This window comes from Bos indicus, chromosome 22 (genome assembly GCF_029378745.1).
Source record: "Bos indicus isolate NIAB-ARS_2022 breed Sahiwal x Tharparkar chromosome 22, NIAB-ARS_B.indTharparkar_mat_pri_1.0, whole genome shotgun sequence".
Lineage (NCBI taxonomy): Eukaryota > Metazoa > Chordata > Mammalia > Artiodactyla > Bovidae > Bos > Bos indicus.
In genome coordinates, this window is record NC_091781.1 from 54545561 (window position 1) to 54561163 (window position 15603).

The following is a 15603-nucleotide window of genomic DNA, read 5'->3' on the forward strand; positions in this document are numbered from 1 at the left end:
TCGCGTTATGAGCTGAAATTGCCTATTTTCACCAAATGCCATTTTTTTTTTAACATAAAAAGAACAACCAACAGACACATGATGGTTATTTAGACTTGGGTATTTGGCAGACATGTTCTCAAAAGCAAACAAAGTGAGCCTATCACTTCGAGGAAAACAACTGGCAGTATATGTTGCCAATGATAAAATGTGAACTTCCAAAGTGAAAATTAGAATTGTGGAAGGCTTATGTGTGCCATCATGAACTTGACAGCTCCCTGCTACCAAGAGATATTTCTGATGAGGTCAGTGGTAAGACAAAAAATGTTCTTTTTTGATATTGCATAATGAAATGTGCAAACATTTGGAAGATCTGCATAACGCATTGAGCCAATATTTTCTAAATGACCAATGCAGGAGTAAAAAAGACATGCATGAGTGAAAAACCATGCATGAGTTACCAAACCATGCATGAGTAAAAAGAATTAATCAAAGTGTAAGAAAAATGGATTAGAATGTATAATACAAAGAGTTCATTGACATTGCTTCAGATTCTTCATTGCAACTAATTTTTAAGATTCTGATTTGAATTGTGTCCCTCCTAAAGTTCATATTTTTCAGTCTTTACCTCCCAGTACCTCAGAATATAACTGTATTTGGCAACAGGGCCCTTTAAAGAGGGATTAAGTAAAATGTTAATGCTTCATGTTTAAGCATTAAGTAATGCTCAAAATTCTGCAAGCCAGGCTTCAGCAATACGCGAACCGTGAACTTCCAGATGTTCAAGCTGGTTTTAGAAAAGGCAGAGTAACCAGAGGTCAAATTGCCAACTTCCGCTGGATCATCGAAAAAGCAAGAGAGTTCCAGAAAAACATCTATTTCTGCTTTATTGACTATGCCAAAGCCTTTGACTGTGTGGATCACAATAAACTGTGGAAAATTCTTCAAGACATGGGCATACCAGACCACCTGATCTGCCTCTTGAGAAACCTATATGCAGGTCAGGAAACAACAGTTAGAACTGGACATGGAACAACAGACTGGTTCCAAATAGGAAAAGGAGTATGTCAAGGCTGTATATTGTCACCCTGCTTATTTAACTTCTATGCAGAGTACATCATGAGAAACACTGGGCTGGAAGAAGCACAAGGTGGAATCAAGATTGCTGGGAGAAATATCAATAACCTCAGATATGCAGATGACACCACCCTTATGGCAGAAAGTGAAGAGGAACTCAAAAGCCTCTCAATGAAAGTGAAAGTGGAGAGTGAAAAAGTTGGCTTAAAGCTCAACATTCAGAAAACTAAGATCGTGGCATCTAGTCCCATCACTTCATGGCAGATAGATGGGGAAACAGTGGAAACAGTGGTTGACTTTAGTTTTCTGGGCTCCAAAATCACTGCAGATGGTGACTGCAGCCATGAAATTAAAAGACGCTTACTCCTTGGAAGGAAAGTTTTTACCAACCTAGATAGCATATTCAAAAGTAGAGACATTACTTCGCCAACAAAGGTCCGTCTAGTCAAGGCTATGGTTTTCCCAATGGTCATGTATGGATGTGAGAGTTGGACTGTGAAGAGAGCTGAGCACTGAAGAATTGATGCTTTTGAACTGTGGTGTTAGAGAAGACTCTTGAGAGTCCCTTGGACTGCAAGGAGATCCAACCAGTCCATTCTAAAGGAGATCAGTCCTGGGTTTTCTTTGGAAGGACTGATGCTGAAGCTGAAACTCCAATACTTTGGCCACCTCATGCGAAGAGTTGACTCATTGGAAAAGACTCTGATGCTGGGAGGGATTGGGGGCAGGAGGAGAAGGGGACGACAGAGGATGAGATGGCTGGATGGCATCACCGACATGATGGATGTGAGTTTGAGTGAACTCCGGGAGTTGGTGATGGACAGGGAGGCCTAGAGTGCAGCGATTCATGGGGTTGCAAAGAGTCGGACATGACTGAGCAACTGAACTGAACTGAACTGAAGTTTAAATGTTAAGTTCCCCTTAGACTGCAAGGAGATCAAACCAGTCAATCCTAAAGAAAATAATCCTGAATATTCATTGGAAGGACTGTTGCTGAAGCTCCAATACTTTGGCCACCTAATGTGAAGAGCTGCTTCACTGGAAAAGACCATGATCCTGGGAAAGACTGAAGGCAGGAGGAGAAGGGGACGACAGAGGATGAGATGGTTAGATAGCATCACTGACTCAATTGACATGAATTTGAGCAAACTCCAGATGTGGAGGACAGAGGAGCTTGGCTTGCTACAGTCCATGAAGTTGCAAACAGGTGGACATGATTCAGCAGCTGAACAACACAACAAGTTAAAATGAAGACATTAAATGGGCCCTAATCCAATCTGATTAGAGTCCTTATAAGAAGAGGGAATTTGGACACACAGAGAGACACCAGGGCTATCTAAGCAGAGGAAGGACCCTGTGGGGAAATAGCAAGAAGACAGCCATCTGCAAGCCAAGAAGAGAGGCCAGCATGCCTTGATCTTGGACTTTTAGCTGCCATAACTATGAGGAAACACGTTTCTCTTGTTGAAGTCCTTCAGTGTGTGGCGTTTGGTTATGGCATCCCTGTAACTGAGCAAGATCCTGCGGGGCCTTCTTGGGGACAGACACCCCTGCCATGCTTCCCTCACCCTTACTTATCAAAAAGCTTTAGTTTCTTAGGCCTTCGCCAAATTCCAAGGAACAGATTCAATCAGAGAAGTAAGAAAAGGCAGCCACAAAGGAAAACAGTCAAGCAAGACAAAATAATAGTTCAGCCATAATACCAAGTCCAAGACCTTTAATTCCTCTTCAAGGGGTCTAGGTGATATCCTGAGCCATACCCTTGGGCTGTTCTGCAGACACTAAAATCTTCTCCAGGTAGAAGAAGCTAACTGCCTGTTGACCATCAGTACCCAGACCCCAGGCCACTTGGAACCAGAAGGATGATGAGGTTACCTCCTGAAAAACCATTGTATTATCTCACCACTGTCTAATCAGAAGAATGTCCATGAGCTGGACATTCTACAATCCTCACCCTTAATAAAGACTTTCAAAACCCTTTGCCAAAAGCCACTGAGGAGTTCAGAGCTTTTGAACATGAGCTGCCCATTCTCCTTTATTTTTGGCACTACATTGAGTGTCTTGCAGGGCTTCCCTAGTGGCTCAGAGGTTAAAGCGTCTGCCTGCAATGAGGGAGACCTGGATTCGATCCCTGGGTTGGGAAGATCCCCTGGAGAAGGAAATGGCAACCCACTCCAGTATTCTTGCCTGGAGAATCCTGTGGACAGAGGAGCCTGGTGGGCTACAGTCCACAGGGTCGCAAACAGTCGGACATGACTGAGCGACTTCACTTTCCCTTTCACTTTCACTTTGGGTGTCTTGCAATAAAAGCTATAGTTGCTTGTATGCAACCTGGTGTCCATAGACTGGCTTATTAACTGTGTGCGGATGAGTGGGGCCAAGCTTGGTTGGATACCAGCCATAACTAACATATCACTTGTTGAGTTTGGGTGTAGTATCAGAGGAGAAGATCTACAATTTTCTGAACAGCTATTAGAATCCTCCTCCCTTTCCCACAACATATCTCTGTGAGGCTGGAATTTCTTCATAGTAACCAAAACATCCTATGGCAACAGACTGAATGCATAAGCAGATGAAAATCCAGCTGTCTTCAATTAAGTCATTAAAGAGACACAAAAACATAAACAATACTACTGTTCTAGGTTTCCTTTTTTTTTAATAGTTATTTTTCATAAAGTATGTTATCATAATGGATTTACTATTGCTATTTTTAAAAGAATTAATACATAAGTATCATTACTATCTCCATTTTTACTTCAAATATGGTAAATATGGAGAGACAATATTCATGTAATCACAACTCTTGGAGGTCCTCAGTCATTTTTAAGAATGTAAAAGGTCCTGAGACAGAAAGTTTGAGAATGGCTGATTGAGGTCAGTATTTCCCCAATTATGTCAATCAAACATGACTGTCAATATGATTACTATTCTTTAATCAATCTCATTTTTTCTTAATAGCTTGCTTGATTAAAACTTAAACACATTTATTTTAAAAGGAAAACCAGGGACACTCACCACAAATAAAAAACAACCACAACAGAAAAATTTTAACAGGCTGTCCTGATGTTTAGTGGATTCTATTGCCTGCCCGATACTCTAAGTCCAAAATCTGTTTGCTATCTACCTAGAGTTTAGCCGGGAGAAGGCAATGGCACCCCACTCCAGTACTCTTGCCTGGCAAATCCCATGGATGGAGGAGCCTGGTAGGCTGCAGACCAGGGGGTTGCTAAGAGTCGGATATGACTGAGCGACTTCACTTTCACTTTTCACTTTCACGCATTGGAGAAGAAAATGGCAACCCATTCCAGTGTTCTTGCCTGCAGAGTCCCAGGGACGGGGGAGCCTGATGGGCTGCCGTCTATGGGGTTGCACAGAGTCGGACACGACTGAAGCGACTCAGCAGCAGCAGCAGCAGCTAACATAGGAGACCCAGGTCCGATCCCTGGTCTGGGAAGATTCCACATGCCTTGGGGCAACTAAGCCCATATGCCATAACCACTGAAGCCTGTGGGCCCAGAGCCTGTGCTCTACAGCAAGAGAAGCCACTTCAGTGAGAAGCCCGCACACTGCAACTAGACAGGGTAGTCTATGCTCACTGCAACTAGAGAAAACCCGTCTGTGGTAAGAAAGACTCAGCACAACCGAAAAATTAAAAAATAAAAATAAAAAAGAGCTTACTCTAATGGAAGTACTTGGAAATGCAAAAATATTTCAACCATATCGATGCTGATCATGGTGTTTTTCTTTTTAAATCATGGCAATAATCTGGACACAATCTAAATTTCTAATCTAGAAGGTTAGTTACGTAAGTTACTGGGAAGTCGTTGGTCAGAATATTATGCATCTATCAAAGAAAAATCACATTTCCAAATACTTTTTAATGGCCCAGGAAAATAGCTTAATAACTTGAAGTGAAACATGCAGAGTAGGGAACAGAAATAAAATAAGATCTTGATTTTTATGACCTACAACAAGCAATTTATTATGTTTATCACCTAGAAAAGAAATAATAATGTTTAAAGATGTACTATTTCTCAAACATCAACACTGTGGGGCTTAAGATTTTGGTTCTTCTATGAAATGTCTCTGTTTCCCTGTTTTCTTTAGTAAACATACGTGGAGGAAAACATGTTCAGCTTCTTACTCAGTCATTTTGCTTCTTGAGAACTTATTCTAGTGACTTCCCTGGAGGTCCAGCGGTTAAAATGCAGCAGATCCCAGTTTGCAATCCCTGTAAGCTTGCACATACGTCAGTCAGGAAGAGGGTCTTGCCCAGACTAATGGGCTTACCCATTCTGCAGCTCCCTCACAGCCCCCTCCCCTCAAATGATTATCCCACTGTCTCCTGAGGCTGAAGCTTATTAGTCTGAGAAGCCCCCGTCAGCCTGACTCCACCAAGGGGCAGAGGAGGGAGAGCAGGAGGCCTCATCACATCCCCTCCCTCCTAGTCTTCAGCCTCCCCACTGAAGACCAAAGACCTTCTAGGTACCCCTTGCCCACTTCAGTCTGATCCTTCCTTCCCTGGGCCCACCCTACCCTGTTCCTTTGTCCAGAGTCACCTACAGGGAACAGAGGAAGGACCAGGTCCCCAGGTTTTCCTGGCTCTGCCCCAGCCACTGGCCCACCCCACCCCTATATGGGGCCAATACCTGGGACGGCTCAGCTCCAGGTCCCAAAGGCGGGCCTCCACTTTCCCATCATGTCCCCTCCCTAGAGATGGAAACCAGCCCCCAAAGTCCTTCTCCACGTGTGCATCTCCCCCATCGATGAAACCCATGACATTGATGAGGGACGGCCTCTGAGCCTCACTGATCTGTTTGACAAGTGGGGAGGTGGAGGCTCTCAGAGGGAAGACTGCGTATCTGAGGGCACACAGCAAAAGGTGGCCGAGCCGGGATTTGAACCCAGGCTGCGTGCGTGGCTCTCAATGCTGGTAGATTCTGCTCCCCACGCTCCAGACCCACCGCCCCTACCGGCGAGCACTGTGCACTTGTGCAATGTCCTCTTCGAATCAAAAATAAACCGACGCTCAGTTCTGCTGTGCCATCTGCCGCACCAACTCTGCAGCAGGAATACTGGCTTGCTGCAGAGAGGGCACGCTCCCACGGCACGGTCAGAACTGAACAGTGAGATGCCCTGGCTGGGAGCCAGGGAGGGGAGAGGGCCTTGGGGCAGGGTAGGTGGCAGAGGGGCCAGGGCAGGCACAGTCCTCAGTAGATGGTGGGGGGAGAGCTGTGGGCTGTGTATCAGCATTCCACGGTCAATGCTGACCACCACTGAGGCTGGGTATCCTCGGGCAAGCCCTCTGCCCGCCACTGAGTCTCAGTTTCTCCACTACAAGAGGTTGGGTCATTTGATTCTTCTCAGGCTTGACAAGGTCATATTCTATGGCTGCAGGTCTTCCAGACGCTGCCTGCCCATTCCTGGTCCTTTGGGGTCGACAGCAGCCAGCAGGGAGGAGAGAGGATTCTTAGAGAGAGGGACCGGCTGGCCCAAGGTCACGCCATTCCTACCAACATCAACAACCACGATAATAATGTGGTAATCTCAGAGATGACACTCGCAGCCTCACAGGGGTCGGACTGAGGTGGACAAGGGGCACACTGAGAGGGTCTTTGGTCTTCAGCTGAAAGCCGGAAGGCAGGGGATGTGGTAAGCCCTCCTGCCTTCCCTCCTCTGACCCTTGGTGGAGTCGGGCTGATGGGGGCTTCTCAGACGAAGATCCAGCCTCAGGGGACAGTGGGATAATCATTTGAGGAGAGGAGGCCGTGAGGGTAATCTAGAGATGGGCACTCGGACGGCGGTGATTTTCCTAGAGTGATGTGGAAAGCTCATGTCTGAATCCAGTACTGTGTAGTCTCAGACGTTTTGTTCGAATCACCACACACGCCAGGAAGAAAGAACTAAGAGTGAGACTGAAGATCTAGTGAGAGAATGGCGATGGAAGGACATTCACTCACTCACTCCATCTTTCATGTCACGTCCTAGACTGGGTGCTGAGGGTACACCAGTGAAGTGCACCAGCTCTGGAGTTCTGGGGGCCTGGGCTCAAGCCCAGGTCCCAAACGTGCCAGCTGCGTGACACGGGCAAGTGATTCGACCTCTCCTGACCTCTGCTTTGTTGTCTAATGGAGGATTATGGTGAAAGTTGTGTCTGATGCTTTGTGACCCTGTGGACTGTAGCCCACCAGGCTCCTCTGTCCATGGCTACTGGAATGGGTGGTCATTTTCTTCTCCAAAGGTTCTTCCCCACCCAGGCGTTGAACTCAGTTCTCCTGTGATGCAGGTGGATTCTTTACTATCTAAGCCACCAGGCTTGTTGGGAGAGTAAGCAGGCACATGTGTCTGTATAGGTGCTCACTATGGGTCAGCTATAAGATGATGGTGAAATCAGCGCTGGACACTGGGCAGTGATAGGTGACAGTAATACTATTGTTTTCTTAGCCTGTCTTATCACTTAGGCCAGTTGGTGGTTAAAATAAATAACTATGAGCTCCAGAGGAGTTTAAATTTGCATTTTCCCCTACTTTTCCTTCCTCTCTCTCTCCTTCCCTCCCCTGCCTTCCTTTTTTTTTTTCCCCATCCACCCAAAACCCCAGCCCTCTGCTCTTTGCCAGATTCTGTGCTGGGCACAGGGACATAGAGATGACAAGACTCTGCCCTCACGGAGCTCTCAGGACCCAGGAGGGATTGAGGAGGTAGACCAGGGAATCACATAGCTCAGTGAGGTGGACGAAGGCCAGCATGACAGCAGGGGAGTATGAAGCGGGGCACTTGACCTTGCTCAGTGATACTGCAATTAAGGGAAGGGACTGCAAGAGTCAGAAAGGTCAGGTCACCTGCTTCAGGCCGCATTGCAAATAAATGCTTGTCCTGACTCCAAATTTCATGATTTCTGGTATCCTTCCATGTGGTCACAGTCTGTTAACAGCCTCAAGGAAATAATAATAACAATGACTTCTATTGCAAGCTAGGTCTTGGGGAACTCAGCCCAAGGGAGTCTTTAGTGGCTGACTAGCCACAGAGAATAGAGCCTCTGAAGTTTCAATAGTAAGAGCAACTGAAAAGTTGAGACCAACACGAAAGCAATAAATTTCTTCTCAGAATTAAAAGCTAAGCAGATAGTAGAAATGTGACAAGACACTTTACTGACGAATAAGTTGGCATGTAGGGCATTTTACCTTGCTGCAGATGATTTTTTTTTTTAATTTTCTCAGTCATCTCAAGATTAATTTAACCACATAACAATCTCTTTAACTCAGAAATAAATTAGGTCCTAATTCTAAAAATCGTATTTTTGTTTTGTTTTCAGAAAGCACATTTTTCTCATTTCTCTGAGATTCTTTCTTCTCCAAGATCTGGTGCAATCTGAGATGCAGATCTTTTATCTGTTGGGCTTAAAATCTTCTCCCTTCCAGGACACATTCTAAATGCTCCAGTGAAAGTTAACCAGAATCCAGGTACTGATATACAGAAATTCACTTTATAGAAACCCTTGCAAGACTTAATTCCAGGAACTCAAACTGTCTGGGCATCAACATCACACTGCTGTTCAATTGGTGGGGATCAATGTCACCCCCGAAGTCTACCCAATGAACTGCAGAAGAATTTTAAATAGTAGGAAATCCATGCCGGGTGAGGTCATGGTGAAAGGGAAGGGGAAACGTCCACAGTCGCTCTGGGAGAGAAGGAAGCTGTTAGGCAGAGAGGCCAAGACCTGATGCAGAGCAGAGCACAAACTCCAGTCAGGCCAGGCGGCCGGCAGGATGTGACTCAGACTGCTGCTCCGTTGGCTGAAAGGGCAGTCTGGCTTTTCTCGACCCAGGTCAAGCAAGTTTAAGGTTCAGAGAGGACTGAGCTTGGTGGGAATGCCTGTGGACCCTGCATGCCCCGTCCACTCTCATCTCTGCCTATTTCCCCCTGGACTGAGCAAGACAGCACAGCGTCTCATCGAGCAGACTCCAGCCAGAGGCAGCCGACATGCAAAGTCACCAGGGTGACTATGCAAATACTTTCTATTCTCCCCTCACCCCCACTCATAGCTCCCAAGCAGAGCTCTGACTCCTAATTAGTTCACAGGACAGGAAGTCAAATACCCGATGGAAGAACAGTTAGTGAATTCTGTGGGGAAAGAGGAAACACAGCTCCCTAGAGAAGCAGGTGGTGTGGTTTTAGGACCAGGCAAGGCAGAAGCGAGGGGCTTCCCAGGTGGCTCAGTGGTAAAGAAAGCGCCTGAGGATGGAAGAGAAGCAGGAGCAGAGGGTCTGATCCTTGGGTCAGGAAGAACCCCCAGATGAGGAAATGGCAACCCACCCCAGTATTCTTGCCTGGAGAGTCCTATGGATAGAGGAGCCTGGAGGGTTACAGTTCATATAGGGTCGCAAAGAGTCGGACACAACTGAGCAACTGGGCACCCCAGGCAGAGGCGAATGGATGCCCATATACTGCAGCACAGTAGAGATGCGGCAAGAGGGCCAGCCTCAGCAGCTCAGCTCTGAGGACCTGCATCACCGTGGCTGCCACCTGCAAAATATGATCCTTAATACCACATCCTTTCCCTTCAATGCTCAGTCCCCACGAGCATCCTCCACGGGCCCAGCTCTGCAGTACGAAGTAGTTTTGAATTTTTGTATAAAGAAACATTCCCCCTAAAACGTGTTTCTATTTTATGTGAGCTTGTATTCAGAAATAGATTTTTCTTTCTTCTTATCAGAAATCAAGAGTTCCAGTTTCTAACCCAGCAACCGGATACAACTGCTCACCATTATGCTGCATTTGAAAAAGAAGAAAATGTATCATAGTTACCTGTTTTGCTTTGTCTAAGGACCCAGCTGGCCGTAGAGGGGGAGTTTTGAGGGCTGGTGCAGAGGGCTGGGTCTGTGAGCGTCCTGGCCATGCGGCCACAGCCACAGCCCAGTTTCCCCACCTGTAATGTGGTGGGGACGCCAGCCTCTGCCTGGCTGCAGGAAGCAAGACATGAGGTCTGGGCTGGGCCGGGCCGGCTCTCTAGGGCCCTCAGCAAATGGAAGCAAAGGAACATTAGCCTTGTTTTTGAACAATGTCACAAAGTTGCATAAGGAGGGTAGCTGCATTTATCCTGGGGCCTGATTCTGGCTTTCTGGAGCAATCCTGTGCAGCGTTCCTACAGCCTGAAAGGGAACACCCTTCCCACAGCCTCAATGCTGGCTGGTGACTCAGAGTACTGTTAAAAGGTGTGGCTGGGAAGCCACTTAGGCATCAGTATGGAACTGGACAGATTTGCCTCCCATGGAGCTGCTCTGGAAAGGAAAGGGGAAGGGGGCCCTGCCCTCTCCTGCGAGGTGAGTGGGGCACCAGGAAGCAGCTTCCATCAGAAGCCCCTCCCTCCCAACGCGGCTGAACGCAGAGCCTAAAGCACATGGTGGCCCAGGCTCCCGGGCTGGCGGGGCTGGGGTGGGGTGCGAGCCCCATCGGGGGTGCTCCTCCCTCCGGAATGGGCCCAAAGCACCCCGCACCTGACACTCATATCGGGAGCGCAATATGGAACACGCATGGCCAGGGCGCTGGGTGCTCTACCAAGGCTTGGCCCACCCTCGGGACGACGGATTCTTACGCCCATTTTACAAATGAGGAAGCTGAGGCTGAAAGCCTGTCACACCGCCACCTGGAGGCAGAGCTGGGATTCCAACAGAATGGTCCCAGTGTGCTGAAAACTTTCCGAGACTCCCAAACGGGTGTCTGTGGGGAGTGGGAGAAACGCAACTGCTGGGGCCACGACGGCTCTGGGTGAAGGCGCACGTGTAGGGCAGGTGCCATTTTTTAAAAGGACTTTCTGTGTTGTCTCATTTACGTTTTACGTTCTCTGCAGCGGGAGCTGGTATTTTTACCTCACAGGTGAGGAGGCGGATGTTAAATTGCTTCCCAAGGCCACCCAGACACTGTCCTGACCGTCCCCTCTGCGACCCCTGGACTCCAGCTCCACCTCTGTGCAATGGGGACTTGAAGTCACAGCCTCCGAGAAGGTCAGGGTTAACTGAGGGAACGGAAGGGAAACGCTTTAGCGACTGCAAAAGGCCGCCCGAATACTAAGGAGTATTATTATTTACTAAAATAGCTTCGTGGGGAGAGTGCAAGCAAGGCTGAGAACGACAAGGTTCTGGATTCAATCCTAGCTTTGGCAGGATGCGTAAGCTGTATTCCTCCTAGAGCTGGAAGCCCCCACGAGCAGGGGCCCTATCTGGTTTGCCTCAGTCTTCCCAGGTCCCAGCTCTAGGTATGGCACAGAAAGAGCCCTTAAAAAATCTTGGCTGGACTAGTCAGGATTAATTCAGGACAGCGGCAGAGGGTGGAAGGGAAGAAAAATAGACTCAAGGGCTGGAGGTGGCCTCAGGGTAATCAGAAAATTGATCTTCCAGGTGGGGTCACTTCTGGGAATAAAAAGGACATTTTTAGTAGTCATGATACGCCAGGACTGTTCTAGGCCAACCACGACATACGGTCACTCTGTTTGCTGATCATTTCATCTGGTCCCCATGTTGTGAGGGAAACTGAGTCCCAGTAGGAGGCACCAGAACCTGATGCTGGGAAAGACTGAAGGCAAAAGGAGAAGAGGGCTGAGGATGAGACGGTTGGACGGCATCACCGACTCAATGGACATGAACTTGGGCAAACTCCAGGAGGTGGTGATGGACAGGGAGGCCTGGCGTGTTGCAGTCCATGGTGTTGCAAAGAGTCAGACACGACTGAGTGACTGAACAAGAACAACAACAGGAGGCATGAAGCCAGGTAGAACCCAGGGTTCCTGGTACCCTCACGGGTCTGCTCTCAAAAGAGCAGCTAGGAATGGGTGGAGCTTGCTTTTCAGGCCTGCAGCTCACTGGAAGGAATTGGGTGTTCTCCATATAGTCCAAAGTTTCTGTTGGGTAAATATCAACCCTTCTGGGCTGGTTACTAAGGGCCTGAGCAGTTGCTAAGCAGCCACATGACCTCATGGGGGCTATTGTTCAGCAGTCAATAGGCATCCTTGAGTAACATTCTTCTACTCCCAAATCCCAAGGGCTCCTGGGGTTCTCTGTAAAGAAGCCAGAGATTATCAGGCGCAGAAGCAGTTGACAGAACCATGCTTGCTTTCTGGGGTGGGGGTGCACTGCAGCCTCTCAGAGCAGAGCATAGGAAGGCTGGGTACCCAGTGAGAACCCATCAGTAGCTGATATGAGCAGCAGAAACAACACAGGAATAGAGACCTAACCCATGAGCAGCGACTGACCCTCTCTCATCCACCTGAACACACACTGCCTCAGTTTGGTCCCAAAGCAGCCATATGGACGGGAGGGTTGCAATGATCACCCCATTTCAAAATATAGGAAGCCGAGGTCCAGAAAGAAGAAACAGCTGCCCAAAGCCGGCCCCAAACCCTCACCAGGTGTAGGGTACAGAACAGCAGCCACCCAAAGACATCCGTATTCTAACCCCTGAGCCTCTGATTATGTTAGGTTGTGCGGCAAAGGGGAGTGGAGGTTGCAGCTGGCCTGAAGGATGCTCATCGCTGACCTGAAGACCGAGGACAGGCCCATGAGAATCATGGCCGCTTCTAGGAGCTGGAAAATGCGGGGACTCAGATTCTCCACGAGCGCCTGCAGAAGGGAACACAGCCCTTGGTGTTAGCCCTGTAGACTTGCATCAGACTCCTGACTTAGATGTGCTCAGTCGCTCAGTTGTCTCTGACTCTGCCACCCAATGGACTGTAGCCCACCAGGCTCCTCTGTCCATGGGCTATCCCAGGCAAGAATATTGGAGTGGGTTGCCATGCCCTCCCCTAGGAGGGAGGGATCGACCCCGGATCTCTTGCATCTCCTGCATCAGTATGTGGATTCTTGATCGCTGAACCAAAGGGGAAGCCCTTGACTTAGAGAGCTAGCTGGTACATGTTAAGCTACTTGGTTTGTGAGAATTTGTCACAGCACCGACAGGAAACTACGCACGAGGGACAGAAGTCCGCAAGGTCTGAGCCAAAAGGGGGCTTTGGAGGTGGTTCAGCTAACTTAGAGTTAAGGAAATGAGAGGCCCAGAGAAATGAAGTGATTTGGTCAGGGTCACAAAGCAGGTGACACATAACGACAGAGACCTGCTGGGGACCAGCCCCAGCTGATCCAGGGTATTTGAAGGAGAGACGGCCTAGGCGACTATTTATATGCTAATTAGAGATATAGAGAACAATAGAATGAGGATAGCTCAGTAGGAAAATTCAGTGGAGAAAAGAAGCTGAGTAGCTTGGTTTACGCGGGAGACCAATAAAACTTCAAGACAAGAAGTTTGCACCACTGACGTAGGCCGCAGGCGCCCTCTCGAATAGCGGAAGGTGCCTCACCCTAGACACCTTCTCGAGTGGGTCTTAGAAGCCCAGGCATAATTAGTAAGCGTGGTGGGTTCCGCGCTCCAGATGGAGACTCAGCTGGAAGTTAAAGGGAAGAATGACATGGGGAGACCAAGCGCTGGTGAACAAGGCCCGTAGCTTTATTTTTAACAGGGGCTTTTATACCCTAAGTTACACACAGAGGATAATAGGGGATGCAAAGTCAGCAGTCTTTGATTCTTATCAAAAACCAAGGTTTCTTTCCTGCAAATTTATCGTATACAAATGGTTTAGGTGATTTACATCATCTTCTGGCCAGAAGGCCTACTAACATTTTATGACTCTTGACAAGGACTTATCAACAAAGACTTATTTTCTCTAAGAGTAATTATTTTAAGGTTTGGCACCATCTTCCAAAGATAAAATTGCATTCCTATAGGGCGGATGTGTAATGGGTTTACAACAAAGGAAAGAATTTATTACCTTAAGGGTCTAAAGTTACTAACACCAAGGCCCCTACTTATTTTTTACTATATACCAACTATTAATTAATACACATTCAAGGATACCATTCAGGGGATGTGAAAACTTAGCAACAAGCATTGACTCATCAATGAAATCCTTTACTAGTTTATTCTGACAGTTTTTAACTCTCTGAGAGGCTCTAAGCTATTTGAATATCTTAAGCTTCCCGTGCCTCTGGAGGCTAGGAGACTGTAAACAATCGTATGCATAGCTGCAGGAGTCCGGGTAAACTTGTCAGGCGAGTTAGAGAGCCATCTGAGGGGTTTGGATTTGAACACTCCTAATTGCCCAGGAACTTTATTAATTGGAGCTGTAAGTTAACTCTTTGACAGAGAGAGAGTGAGATGGTGGTAGGGGACAGCCCCTAGTAAAGTCAGAGGTGAGAGCACAAAACAATAAAGTAGGCAGACTCTGGTTTTTTGGGGGAAAATGCTCGAGAATATCCGGGCGGACTCCTGAGGCTCGATCCCGCCTTTGCGTATGCCGAGCCTCCTTCCTCATGACCTTTGTCATGAGCAGAATGCCTCACCGGCTCCCCGCAGAGACCTGCAGGTGTGCTCAGCCCTCCTCAAGGCTCCTGACACTGTCCACCGAGGGGCCTGTGTTCCAGGCAGCTTCTCTGCTGATTCTCTACTACCAGTCTCACTGGAACCCTGGACCTCAAACCCCGTCCCCTTTGTCTCTCTCAGCCAGAGGCAGGTGGGTGGCCCGTTTTATGATAAGCAGGAGCCGCTTTCCTCCTGTGTAGGAGGTGGTGGCCTGGAGTCAGCACTCACAGCCCACAGTCTCGGAGCCTCAGTTTCCTCATCTGAAAATGGACACAGCCCCCCTCTGCATCAGCTGGAGGGAACACAGAGCAGAAGGTCAAAGGGAAAGCCTGTGGCACATGCCTGGCATGCAGGTGGCACTCAGTGCCTGTTCCATCCTTTTTCTCAGTCAAGCCCAGGCCTGCCCTGGGTCCCCCACAGCCACTGGCTCTAAAGCCTTTGGAATTCCAGGGCCTCCTTCCCAGAAGAGCCTCATCTCTGCCTGGCACACAGAAGGTACTCAATGAATGCTGGTGGAATGGACCCCAGGACTGGGGTCCATTGAATGTTCCTCTTTCTCTGTTTTGCCTAAAAGGCCCCGTATGTTTCCATCAAGCTCCAGCTCACATGCCCCCTCCTCCAGGCAGCCTTCCTTGATCCCAGGGTGCAAGGTCATGCTGTACTCTTTGTGCTGGGTTTTCAGCTTCCCTGTGGTACTGTGGGTTTCATGTTTAGGGCTCAAGCATGCTATCAGACACCTCCGGGCTCCAGTCCTGGCCTTGCCTGTGTGGTTCTAGGGTAGTTACGCCTCCTTTCTGAGTGGTTTCTCCTCTGATCAGTGGGAATAATGACAGCACCTCCATCACTGGGTTGTCAGGAGGAGCACAGGAACTGCTGCATGGAAAGGGTATAGCATAGCAATGGCACTGAGCGGGCTTGCAGTAAGTGGCTGTGTTTTCAGGAGAAAGGTTATCATTCTAGATGCTTCCTAGGGTAAAATTGAGGTCCCCAGGGCAGGGGTGTGTCTGATTTATCTCTGATAGACCTCAGATCTTTACCGAGTACCTACCCTGTGCCCAGCTCTCCTCTAGACCTGGGAGGACAGAGGGGAACAAGGCCCTGCCTCCTTGAGCTGACTTTTCAGTGGTGGGGGAGGCAGACATG

General features: G+C 48.3%; 1 protein-coding gene across 11 annotated transcripts in view; it reads right to left on the minus strand.

The window, feature by feature from the left end:
• The window catches only part of ATP2B2 (ATPase plasma membrane Ca2+ transporting 2), a 378716-nt gene that overhangs the window by 218515 nt on the left and 144598 nt on the right, over window positions 1-15603 (minus strand). Inside the window, exon 1 of one of the 11 annotated variants that reach the window (XM_070776834.1) lies at window positions 9862-9880. The exons of the other annotated variants lie outside the window; for them this stretch is intronic. The gene's annotated coding sequence lies outside the window, so the exon portion shown is untranslated. Of the gene's footprint in view, window positions 1-9861; window positions 9881-15603 lie in introns of those variants that run through there. 11 annotated transcript variants of the gene reach the window in all.